This window comes from Wyeomyia smithii, chromosome 2 (genome assembly GCF_029784165.1).
Source record: "Wyeomyia smithii strain HCP4-BCI-WySm-NY-G18 chromosome 2, ASM2978416v1, whole genome shotgun sequence".
In the NCBI taxonomy this organism is placed as follows: domain Eukaryota; kingdom Metazoa; phylum Arthropoda; class Insecta; order Diptera; family Culicidae; genus Wyeomyia; species Wyeomyia smithii.
In genome coordinates this window covers 193,428,057-193,440,192 of record NC_073695.1, presented here as the reverse complement: position 1 = coordinate 193,440,192, position 12,136 = coordinate 193,428,057, and positions in this window count along the sequence as shown.

The window sequence follows — 12,136 nt, the reverse complement described above, 5'->3', positions numbered from 1 at the left end:
CGATCAAAACAATATTCTCGTAGGCGTCTGAGAGCTCACACATTTTTTCAGCTATGTAGCGAGAGCAATCATTCTCGGGCGGGTTGTATATAACTAGTAACAAGATCCTTTCGTTGCACACGTTGACATCCAAGCCAAGGCATTCGGTTTTATCCTCAGCGTCACCAGTCAGATCTGTGCAGAACAATTTATTACAGCGCAGGTAAGAACGAAAACAAACAACGATGCCACCTCCACGATTCTAACCACGATCGCAGCGAACCATAGAGTATCCCGGGATAGATACACAGTTGTCGGTTTTTTTTATCGGTCAACCAAGTTTCAGTAAAACAGGCGATTCCGATTTTAGGGTTTTGAAGTGCAAGCCTAATTTCTTCCAGTTTTTCAAACCTGCGTGCGCAAAGGCTTTGGGCATTACCATGGACTATATTAAGCATTCCTGAGAGCAGCACAGTATTCATAACTGCTCCAGGAATATTCGCTGTTGCGTTGGTGTGATTGTTAGTTTGGATCATGGCACTTAAGGAAGCATTTTTCAACGGGCTGAAGGGCAACTAATATATTAAATCTAACAATTTTCGTCTTATTATAATTACACATAAACAAAAATACAAATATTCGTCGTTGATACATTAAATACATATAAATAATTGAAAACAAACTTTAATCTTGATAAGCTAATTTCTGGTTAGCTGCTCCAGTTGTTCAGTGCTGTATACGGCGACAGGAGGACTATCGAAGTTCTTCTTAACGTATACTACTCCCAGCTTGGTGAAAACAGTCGCCACATCACCATTCTTCTTGAGTCGCACAGCAGATTGCTTAATTTTGCGTGCTGCAACCGTGAGATTTTCGTTGACATAAACACGTCTATCTGAGTCAAAGCCAAGGTGCCTAAGATTCAAATTTTGTGTCCGAAGGTAAGCACCATAAAAGTCATCTCGGGCGTTCCGCAAAGCAAACTGCGCAACGATAAGGGTTTCACTACCATTCGACTGCTTACCAGTACTCATTCTCCTGAGGTCAGCTAAAGGAACTGTTGATGCTTTCAGGTCTAACTGTTTACATATATCCGCAAAAATAACTTCCAGATTTTCCCCCGTCAGAAAGGGGATTCCACTAATGATGAGCTCGTTTCTGTTTTCCAAACTGCACACTGCATCAGTAATTCTGTCAACCCTGTTGCTAATAACATTGATAGCAGCATCGCCACGCAAAAATTTTTCAGCACAATCAGATCTCAGCGACTGGATATCTGACGATACAAGGGATAACTTTTCCTCTAACTCAACTTTCACGGCCTCAATTTTGACGTCAATGTTTGTTTGCAGCTGGTCGATCTTTTCCTTCGTCTCATTAAACTGAGTAAGCAACAATTGTACGATAGAATCTAGGGTGTTTGATGAAGCTACATCGCCAGAGCCATCATCGTCGCAGCGTAACCGCTTGGTGATTCCACTATTTTTCGTAACACCCGGCATTTCGCTGTTGGCTTTCAAACGAAAGAATCCTTTGTCTATGAGCGGAGAGTTGGTTCTAACAAACAATAGCCACCAATGAGGCCCAGCGAGCTCACAGTAGAATCGATATTTTTCGGTTGATTTAAGTTGTTTTCGCAGGAAAAAACACGGGCACACACGAGACTGTGGTCATTGACTAATCTGGAGTAAACTCGAGGTACGCACGGGTGAGGTAGCTTATCAAAAATTAAAGTTTTCCACGATCACATTATTCGCGACACATTCTGCTCAGCAGTGTTGCCAGTTAAAGATTGTTTGTCAGAATCACTTGGTTTTGCCCCCAACCAAGTAATATTGATGAAACGAAAGGCAAATGCCAAAATTAATCAAACTGAAATACACCAGGAAAATACTACTTAGTACACTTAGTACATACTTAGTACATTTTGATCGTACCAAAGTAAATAATTTGAAATGTTTGGAAAAGCACGTGTTTTATTTAACGTGCGAATAAAGTGGGAAAATTTCAAGAGACATAGAGGAATCCATAATCTTACGCAATGTCGGAATTGTCAAGCCTATGGTCATGGAACTCGAAACTGCCATATGGCAGCAAAATGTATGATTTGTGGTGACACTAGTCACACGAAAGATATCTGCCCCGTAAAAGAGACCACTAATAGTTTCAAATGTGTAAATTGTGGGGGAAATCACAAATCTAATTTCTTTAATTGTCCTGTAAGTTAAAAAATAATTGCCTCCAGACAACGTAGGAATTCTAAACAACCTGTTGTGAATGTGGGTCAAAAGACTTTTAATACTGTTCAGGCATCACCAGCACTTTCATTAGCAGGTGTGTCTGTAGGTAATAATTTAAATTCAGATAACAAATTTCAGACAAATAATCCTGTTCAGGCAACACTAGGCTGTTCATATGCCAGTGTCCTTTCAGGTAATATTTCAAATTCAAACAGTAACAAACCATTCGTGTTTGGTGCTGAAAAGTCAGCCAGTATTGATTTAGGTATTCCAACACCCGAAAAGATTGATTACCTACAACAATCCATGCTGCAGTTAATGTCCGCTTTGTTGAACTGTAACTCGATGTATGAGGCTGTTCAAGTAGGTATGAAATTTACAACATGAAATTTATTTGTTATGAAATTGAAATTCAGCAATGATTTTAAATAACGCTGTAAATTTTCTAAATTGGAATGCTCGCTCTTTAGAAGCGAAAGAGGATGAATTTTTCAACTTTTTAACAGTCCACGATGTGCATATTGCAGTTGTGACTGAAACGCTTTTAAAGCCAAATATTAAACTAAAAAAGAACCCAAATTTTATAGTTCATAGGTTTGATAGAGTTGATGTTGCCGGTGATGGAGTTGCAATAGTTATCCACCGTCGAATAAAACATCGTGTTTTACCCCATCTTGAAACCAAAGTTATCGAGAGTTTGGGAATTGAAATTGAAACAAGTATTGGCATTTTATTTCTAGCCGCAGTGTATTTGCCTTTTCAATGCACTGGTGAGCGAAAAAATTATTTCAAGGGAGATTTGCAAAAACTCACAAGAAATAAATCAAAATTTTTAATCATCGGTGATTTTAATGCGAAACATCGATCTTGGAATAATGCTCAAAGCAATTCCAATGGAAAACATATTGTTTAATGATTGCTCGGCTGGATTTTATTCAGTTCTATATCCAAATGGTCCTACAAGTTATTCTTCTATTAGGAATCCATCTACAATTGATTTGGTACTAACAAATCAAAGTCATTCATGCAGTGATTTATTAACTCATGCTGACTTTGATTCTGATCATCTTCCCATAACATTTTCTATTTCCCATGAAACTATTTTAAATCCCACTAGATCTGTGTTAAATTATCACAAGACTAATTGGGACAGATATCGTTCTACGATCGAAGAAAATTTGAATGATGATATTATTTTACAAAATAGTGCTGACATTGACAGAGCATTAGATAATTTTGGCAGTTTAATACTCAATGCCCGGAATTTATCAGTTCCTAAGGCTCGAGTGAAATTTAATGCACCAATTATTGACAGTGAACTTCAACTTCTTATACGTTTGAAGAACATACGGAGACGCCAATACCAAAGATCTCGTGATCCTGCTTTGAAAATTATTTTTCAAGAAATATAAAAGGAAATTAAACATAGATTCACTCTCTTGCGAAATGAGAATTTCATGAGAGAAGTTGAACAACTAAAACCTTATTCAAAACCTTTCTGGAAACTTTCGAAAGTTCTTAAGAAACCTTCGAAGCCCATTCCAGTTTCGTTTTCTAACGAATGAACAAAAATCTCAAAAACTTGCTCAGCAGTTTGAGAGTGTTCATAGCTCCAATTTGAACGTAGTAAGTCCTATTGAAAATGAAGTAAACCAAAAGTATGATCAGATCACCACCCAAGAATTTCTTTCCGAAGAGGTATTGAAAACAAACTTGAATGAGGTGCGAACTATTCTCAAAAAATTCAAAAACATGAAAGCACCAGGAGATGATGGGATTTTCTATATCCTCATCAAAAGACTTCCCGAAACCTCTTTAAATTTCTTGGTAAAAATTTTTAACAGATGCTTTGCACTAGCACATTTTCCTACGAAATGGAAAAATGCCAAAGTCACTCCAATTTTAAAACCCGAAAAGAATCCAGCTGAGGCATCAAGTTATCGACCAATTAGTTTACTTTCCTCTTTCAGCAAACTTTTTGAAAGAATAATTTTTAATAGAATGATAACACATATTAATGAGAACTCAATTTTTGCAAATGAGCAGTTTGATTTTCGCCATGGGCATTCCACTACTCATCAGTTACTTAGAGTAACAAATATGATTCGAACTAATAAATCTGAAGGCTATTCGACTGGAGCTGCTCTTCTAGACATAGAAAAGGCATTCGACAGTGTTTGGCATAAAGGTATAATAGCTAGAATGTCAAATTTCAGTTTTCCGCTTTACCTTACAAAAATGATACAAAGTTATTTAACTGACCGCACTCTTCAGGTTAACTATCTAAATGGTAAATCTAATAGATTGCCTGTTAGAGGTGCAGGTGTGCCTCAGGGGAGTATCTTGGGCCCAATCTTATATAACATTTGTACTTCTGATCTTCCTGATTTACCACCAGGTTGTGAGAAATCTCTGTTTTGACGATACAAGCATTTCCGCAAAAGGAAAAAGCCTTCGTGTTATATACAGTCGGCTTCAAAGAAGTTTAGATATATTTTCTTCATACTTACAAAAATGGAAGATTGCCCCTAATGCTTCTAAAACACAGTTAATTATTTTTCCTCATAAGCCAAGAGTTTCATTTCTCAAACCCACCCATAACCACGTTATTAAGATGAACGGTGTGGTCTTAAATTGGTCTGATCAAGTTGAATACTTAGGGCTAATTTATGATAAGAATCTTACTTTCAAGGAGCACATTGAAAATATCCAGTCAAAGTGCAATAAGTATATCAAATGTTTACATCCTCTTATCAACAGGAATTCTAGACTTTGTCTCAAGAATAAACTGTTAATTTACAAACAAATTTTTAGGCCAGCAAGACACTTCAAAGGATTCAGAATAAACTTTTGAAAATGATTTTGAAGCGTCTTCCCTGGTTTAGCACGAACGAGCTACATAGGCTCACTAATGTAGAAACATTAGAAAATATGTCAAGCCAAATTATCAACAAATTCCGACAAAATTCGTTGCAATCCTCAATTGCAACGATAAGCTCACTTTATAGTCAGTAAGATAGTTACAAGTTTATTTTAAGTGTCCTTTTTTTACTCCTTGACAAGTAGGTATATATATATATAAATATATATATATATATATATATATATATATATATATATATATATATATATATATATATATATATATATATATATATATATATATATATATTTGTGTTTAATTAAATAATTTTAAACATTCCAAATTCATTGATTTCTTGCGATGTGTTTATAGTCTGCAAATGCACGACGAATCGGCCATAGGATATGGTCAAAGTCAAAAGACAAATAATTTGAAATGATTGGTTTTATCGGAATGAAAACATCCTCGACTTTTGGCTTCTGTACATCACTTTTATTCTGATTATATTCATATTAGGTGGTATTCGATCATTGGTGGAATTTGGTTATTTTGGTTGTTTTCCAGAAATTGAAAGTGGTCATCTTTGAATTCTAAATGGTGTCCAGGGTCAATGTTTGATTTCTATGCATCATCGCGATCACGGAAATATCCATATTGAGTATTATTCGGTCATTTTCGGCTGGTTCCCAGAAGTTACCATCTAACAATTCATAATGGTGTCTGAGGTCAATTTTCAGCTCCTTGCATCATTATGGTTCCGGAGATACTCATATTGGGTGGTATTTGGTCACTTTAGGATGTTTTCCAGAAACCGAAAGTCGTCGATTTGAACTTCAAAATGGCATGTGAAATTAATTCCTGTCCTCTGGGCGTCATTCTGGTTCCGGAAATTTCATATTGAATGGTATTTGGTCATTTTCGGTTGTTTGCCAGACAGTGGAAGTCGCCATCTTTAAATTCAAAATGGTTTCTGTGATAAATTTTTAGCTTCTGTGCATCATTCTGGTTCCCGAGATACTCATATTCAATAGAAGTCGGCCATTTTTGGTTGTTTTCCAGGAACCGGAAGTTGCATCTTACAATTCAAAATGGTGTCGGAGGTGGATTTGTGGCTCCAGTGCATCATTACGATTCCGGAAATACCCATTTTTTTGGTATTTGGTCACTTTCAGCTGTTTTTCAGAAACCGAAAGTCGCCATCTTGGACTTTAGAATAGCATTTGGCGAAAATTTCTGGCCTCTGTCATCCTGAAAGCAAGAAAATGCTCTCAAAAACCTCAACATATCAAATTTGGTTGGGTACTCTTCCAGAAGAGAGACGGATGTCAAACTATTATGGACATATTTTTTACCCCTAAAAACATTCACTTGCCAAATTTAGTTCCATTTACTTGATTAGTTTGCGAGATGTGCAGAAATTTGTGTTTCATTTGTATGGAACCCCTCCTTCCAGAAGAGGGAGGGTTGTCGAACCATTATGAACATTTGGTTGTATTCACTTGATTGGTTCTCGAGCTGTGCAGAAATTTGTGTTTCATTTGAATGGGCTCCCTAATAGAAAAGGGAGGGGTGTCAAACCATTATTAACTTATTTGTTACCCCTTAAAATATTCACCTGCCAAATCTGATTCCAGTTACTTGGTTAGTTTTCGAGATGTGCAGCAATTTGTGTTTCATTTGTATGATACCCCTTCCTTCCAGAAGAGAGAGGGGTCTCGAACTATTTTAGTCCTTTCTCGGCTCCTAAAACCTCTATATACAAAGTTTCACGCCGATTGGTTTAGTAGTTTCCAAGCCTATATGGATCAGACAGACAGACAGACAAAGCTGCATTTTTATATGTTTAGATTTATTTACCTCAAACCTAACCCTAACTTAAAGGGATTAAATCCCTTTCTTCGACAATATTCGCATCGAATGACGTCATTTGGAAGCAACAGTTGTATTTTTTGGCATTCGTTAGAAAATTTCTGCTTTGCAATACTGGCATACCACATCCATTGGTCCTATCGTAACACATGATAATTCGCTGTAGTCAATCGTGCAGTCGTATTTTAAAGCTTCACGTTTCAATCGTATATTTATGGCATTTCTTCTAGCTCTACGGTTGGAGTTTGATGAAGTTCGACGATGCATACCGTGGTTATGCTGCTCTTTAAGCCGTTTTGCTGCTGCATGTATATCTCGTTCCTCCTGATATCGTTCTGCCCGAATTCGCGACATTCGTTTTCGTAGTTGTTCATTCGCTTCGGAGCGTCGCTGTGGTGTTTGATTTTCGCGGCGGATCGTCAATCTTCTTGCGTTTCGACTGCGTGAACCTATGTTCGATCTCCTGATTGGGGGCAGGGCAGTTTACCTCTCTTAGTTTTATCAATACACACTGCAATCACTGATGTTTTATCACTTGATAGTTCAACCGATTACCGTGACGGTAGCGACCAATCGAGCGCACTTAAATTTTCGGTTGCAGCTTTTAAACGAAAATTTCAAAATAATTGCCGAGAGTCACCTGTTTTTAATTGCTGTCATATCATTGTTGTTCATTGCGCCTCCCGCGATCTCATTTCTTCGTTGTATGGAAATTCTATTTTCGTGATTTTCACCATTTTCCTTTGAATTTTTCTAGTTATCTCGCCGTTACATTTTGCCTTGGACAAAGACGAACACAACAAAACAAAGCCAGCTCAAATCAGACGCTCCGTTGTAAAGTTATGGGCGGTCGCACATATATGTAACTTTATTTTATATATAAAGAAGATATATATATATATATATATATATATATATATATATATATATATATATATATATATATATATATATATATATATATATATATATATATATATATATATATATATATATATATATATATATATATATATATATATATATATATATATATATCAGGACGGCCATGAAAGTGGCCCCCGATCTATTTCGAGCGGTCATGCAGAAGTGCCTGGATGACTGCCTCTTTCCGGACAGGTGGAAGCGACAGAGATTGGTGCTGTTGCCGAAGGCTGGGAAACCGCCAGGGGACCCATCGGCATACAGACCTATCTGTCTGCTGGACACTACGGGCAAGGTGCTTGAGAGGATTATCCTCAACAGACTGGTGAAGTACACAGAGGGTGTAAACGGTCTGGCAAGTAACCAGTTCGGCTTCCGGAAAGGTAGATCCACGCTGGATGCTATTCTCTCTGTCACCAAGACGGCAGAGGTAGCACTCCAGCGTAAGAGTTGGGGCATTCGCTATTGCGCAATCGTCACGCTTGACGTGAAGAATGCATTCAATAGCGCCAGTTGGGACTCCATAGCGCTCGCGCTAAGGAGCATCCACGTACCGGTGTCGTTGTACAAGATTTTGGAAAATTATTTCCAGAATCGGGTACTAGTTTACAACACGGAGGAGGGTCAGAAGTGCGTCCCAATCACCGCAGGGGTACCGCAAGGTTCCATCCTGGGCCCGGTGTTGTGGAATGTCATGTATGAAGGGGTGTTGAAACTAAAGTTCCCTGTAGGGGTTGTGATCGTCGGTTTCGCAGACGACATCACGCTAGAGGTCTACGGAGAGTCGATCGAGGAGGTCGAGTTGACGGCCGCGCACTGCATACGCAAGGTCGAAGACTGGATGCACTCCAGGAAACTGGAGTTAGCGCACCATAAAACGGAGGTTACGGTTGTGAACAACCGCAAATTAGAGCAACAGGCGGTGGTCAGAGTCGGTGACTGCACCATTACCTCAAGGCGTTCCTTGAAGCTCTTGGGGGTTATGGTTGACGATAAGCTCACATTTAAGAGTCACGTCGACTATGCCTGTAAGAGGGCTTCAACGGCCGCTGCAGGACTATCTCGAATGATGTCCAATAGCTCAGCAGTATATGGCAGCAAGCGTAAACTTCTTGCCAGAGTGGTTTCGTCCATACTTAGGTATGGTGGGCCAGCGTGGTCCAAAGTGTTAGGTACCAACAGTCATCGTCGTAAACTGGAAAGTACCTACAGGCTCATGTGTCTGAGGGTTGTGAGCGCGTACCGTACAGTGTCATACGACGCAATCTGCGTCCTGTCCGGCATGATGCCTATCAGCATAGCCATTAAGGTGAACGTAGAATGCTTCGATCAACGTGACACAAGGGGTATACGAGGCACCAGAAGGTCATTCTCGATGATCAGATTGCAGCAGGAATGGTCCAATTCCGTAAAGGGTAGATGGACGCATCGACTTATTCCGGACGTATCCGGATGGGTCGGGAGGCGCCATGGAGAAGTTAACTTCCACTTGACACAGATTCTGTCAGGTCATGGTTGCTTCAGGCAGTATCTACACAGATTCGGGCATGCGGGGTCCCCCATGTGTCCCGAGTGCGCGGATGCGGAAGAAACTGCTGAGCATGTCTTCTTCGTGTGCCCTCGTTTTGTGGATGCGCGGAGCGACATGATGGTAGTGAGCGGGCCAGACACCACTCCGGACAACCTAGTTCGGAGGATGTGTAAAGACCCAAACATTTGGAGGGCGGTTTTTACAGCCGCCTCTCAAATAGTTTTAGAATTGCAAAACAGGCGACAGGTTGACCACCGACACGCCAGTGTTAGCTAACGGCCAGTCTCCAGGTTAGTTAGCTAAGTTAGCAAAGATACCTAAAGAACAAAGAGGGTGCACAGAGCACAAAAGCCGCTCCCCGAAGCAATACCTAGCGGTAGTCCCGGGGAGTATTATGGGCTGGAGACTGGAGGGGTTTTAGTGGGTCCGGTCACTGATTCAAACCAACCCCACACTCCCTGAGGTTGATCACCTCAGGGGTTTGGATGCAAATTTCCCCTCCACCTGAAACAAAAAAAAAAAAAATACATATATATACATATATATATGTATATATATATATATATATATATATATATATATATATATATATATATATATATATATATATATATATATATATATATATATATATATATAATAGATTTGAAATGTCACCATTTGTGGCAGAACACACAATATTAATTCTGAATAGATATTAGTACATAAATAAATCATTACAAACTCCCCCCTATGAAAAAAAAACCTACGTTGAACTCTATTTGACAATTTCAGAATTTTTTCCAGAAACCGGAAGCTGCAAAATCGGGTTTCAAAGTGAAATATGGAGTTTACTCCCGGCTTGCGGGCCCGGGATAATGTTCCTGAAAAACATTGGGTAATGTTTGTCTCTTCAAGGTTGTTTTCTAGAAATCGAAAGCTACTATGTATCTAGAAATTTAAAATGACGTCCTAAGTTGATGTCTGGCCCCTGGGTGTAACGCTTGTACAATAATCATAATAGATGATATCTGGTCATCTTAAGTTGTTTTCCAGAAACTGAAAGTCGGCATCTTCGCCATCGAAATATCCGGATTAGGCGAAATTTGGCCATTTTAGGATGTATTCCGGCAACCAGAAGTAGTAATCTGGATTTTTCGCGTGATGTATTTGAATCATATTTATTTCATGGTATTTGCATATGTATGTTTTAATGTATGCTCATATGTGTGTGAATGTTCGGTATAGTTGTGCTGTTAGCTATTCGAAATTTCTTATTTAGTGAGAAAAATGTAGCCAGCAGAAATTTCCAATGAGTATTTTTTCTCTTAAATCGTGTAAATCTATTTTAACATATTATAAGTTTGAATGAGAAAGCCTGGGTCTCACCACTAGGTGGATTAATTTGGGTTTTTTTTCTTGGTTTTCCCATGATTGGACTGGTTTTGTGTCAACTGTTCAACCGTCATTAGGAGAATACAAGGTTATTTTTATAATGTTTAATGCAAGTTATTGGTTTGTTATTTCAATATCAAGATTTTTTATTCATATAGCCTCCACGGAACAATATTTTGGTATCATTTTTTGTTATTTTACCAACTATGTAAACCATATTAAGGTCAAAGTGAAATATTGTATTATTGAGTTTTAAAGATCAGGTTTTCATATTATTATGATATTTTCTCCTGTTCGGGTAGCCATCTTGCAGTGGTTTTTTGAGCAACTTCACTACAAGGTGCGGCTAGAAAAAAATGGGAAAATCTTTGAACTTAATTATTGAGTAAATTTGTGTATTATGACTTATTTTTGTTTACAGTGTATTTAGCATCCTTTTATTTTCAAGTTCAAACATAGGAATTATTCTATTGATTTATTGTTACGAGTTAGAGGAGCCGGAAAAAGATCTCCAGGGAGCATTATATCACGCAGTATTTCGGACCCAACGATGAATCATGGAAAACAGCAAGTTATGACTGGAAATTCTGTGGCAGTCCGCATCTTGAGGCGTTGGAATTTTCGATTTGGGCATTCTGTGAAGCAGAAGCCTGCATAACATCTCCACCTAGGCATGTTCTGATTCCGGCATTGTTTTCAGGATTTCATGGATAAAAAAGGTGGACACAACGAGTAAGTTTGTTCGAAAGAACCTCATAGAGACAGCTGAATTCGAAAATTTCAATATTATTGCTTAAAGTATGAACGAATGGGATTTGAAGAAAAACTACAAATTTTCGCATTTTTTTCTGGCGCACCTTGTAAGCTCAGGTCCATCACGGAAGAGCAACTGCGAAGTATGCGGTCGTTTTCGTCTATACTGAAAGTCATATTTGATACGATTAGAATGAAAATGACTATCAGCTGCAGCCATTTTTAAATTACGCATATCTCGTGCTGAATCACCTAATTAGGAGATCTTTGCCTTCGATTATATAATCCTCTGCTCTTGCCCTACACTTTTGTAAATTAGCTCCATAGTATATACTGGAGCAGTAAATCAATTCAACGTTTAAATCTCACTATTGAAATAGTGTTAGTGTTTCGTGATGATGGTGTTCTTCGACACCGCCGATGATTTTGCGAGATTCAACACGTTCCGTCGATAAAAAAAGGGTCAAGTCAACAATGTCCTTACGCTAGTATGCTAGTGTTTACTTCGCTAATTATTGAAGCTGCAAAAGGTTAGCAGATTTCGGAAATATGAGCGTCTCTTCTCCTTTCCTCAAGAAGTGAATAGCGCTCCATAACTAGACT